The following is a 1,511-nucleotide window of genomic DNA, read 5'->3' as shown; positions in this document are numbered from 1 at the left end:
GAATTATAGGTGACTACTTTTCTTTCTTTGGAATTAGAAGAACTGCATCCACACCACCATCTTTACACGACTTCGACGAAGACTGCGAAGATACATCATCCACGTCATACACGGTATCCAAATTGCGCTTCAAGTCACGCTCGCTGCTCGTATCAAAGTCAGCATCCTTCTGACCAAACGATGTTGTAAAGCCAACTTTAAACACATTTGAGCAAGGGGTTACATCGTCTCCCGTTTGGGATATAGAATCCTAGTAAAATAAAATAAATAAATAGGTATGAGTTATAAACATACATTTAACATATAATGAGTTAAAGTTGAATCATAGATAAGGTAAAGGATACTAAACCTTAACAGGCAAATCATCATTACGATTTGAATCGGATGGTTCGACATTGACGGCTTCCTCATCAATAGGCTGATTTTTTTTAATTTTTTAAGTTAAAAACATATATGATATTAATTAGTAGTTAAACATTGTTGGAAAATTGTAATAATAGTATAAAGGTGAATTGGAATAAATTTACCTGAATAGTGTCAAAATGTTTATCAAGCTCGGACAAAACAACCGGGTTATCAGTCATCTTGGAGACTGAGTATCCATCAGACTTCTTGCTGATGTTAAAAGAAGAAACAACAATCTTGAAGACAAACTTCATATTGAGTAATGAATTTAGCTCCTTTGGAAAGCTTCCTTCGTTTGCTAACTGTTGAAAAATAAAATATAATTAATATTTTTAAAATAAACACAAATATGATAAAATGAATTATTTACTACATACTTCAATGTTGTTGTCTAAAAGCTGATTAGCATTAACATTCAAAAGCTTTGTCACCGCACGCTCAAACAATGTTAGACTCACAATACCAGTGCAATCTTGGACACGTATATAAAGCCTAATTCTGCAAACAAATATAAATGAGATTTACTTATTTTGACAAACAAAACTTAACATGGATAATATTTACCGTGGAATTGATGAAACGGTCCTTGTATTACAAATATCAGTCTTGCATTCCAAGACAGTAACCTCTTCAAAACCATCAGTACCATCCTGCTTTTCTTTAACAACAGTAACGGTTGAAACCTTTTTGTTGCAGTTTGTGCACGCGTTGTAAAACCACTCATTGTTCGATGCAAAACTCTTGATAGTGCCAACAATGACAACAAACCTCGTCTGTGTTTAAGATATATATAATGTATACAAAAATGGATAGTGTAAAACATATAAAAACTATCTGTTATCCGTGTTACCGTATCTATTGAGCTTAACGACCCAATGGGAAAAAAAGTGAGGTCAGAAAGGAACTCTTCAGTGGCAGACTTCACAACAGAAGAACTTAGGCCAGAATAACTGGAAGACATTTCGGGAGAAAGTTTCTCGATAAATCTAGTAAAAAAATAAAAATTAATAATTTAGATTCACAGAAATGCATAGGAAATTTAAAAAAACTTATTAGGATAGTGAACCTTTGTTTAAACTCAGCAACCTCATCAATATCACTGTTAA

The 1,511-nt window shown here is 33.0% G+C and overlaps 1 long non-coding RNA gene across 1 annotated transcript; it reads right to left on the bottom strand.

The window, feature by feature from the left end:
- Positions 1-176: 176 nt before the first annotated feature.
- LOC110876912 lies at positions 177-646 on the bottom strand. The gene is made up of 3 exons (XR_004887712.1): positions 528-646; positions 350-418; positions 177-250 (listed from the first exon to the last, which is right to left on the bottom strand). It is a non-coding gene; the product is annotated as an uncharacterized LOC110876912 (long non-coding RNA).
- Positions 647-1,511: the final 865 nt, after the last annotated feature.

Source organism: Helianthus annuus, unplaced genomic scaffold (genome assembly GCF_002127325.2).
Source record: "Helianthus annuus cultivar XRQ/B unplaced genomic scaffold, HanXRQr2.0-SUNRISE HanXRQChr00c038, whole genome shotgun sequence".
Classification (NCBI taxonomy): Eukaryota; Viridiplantae; Streptophyta; class Magnoliopsida; order Asterales; family Asteraceae; genus Helianthus; species Helianthus annuus.
The sequence above is the reverse complement of the archived record's forward strand: the minus strand, read 5'-3'. Positions and strand labels throughout refer to the sequence as shown.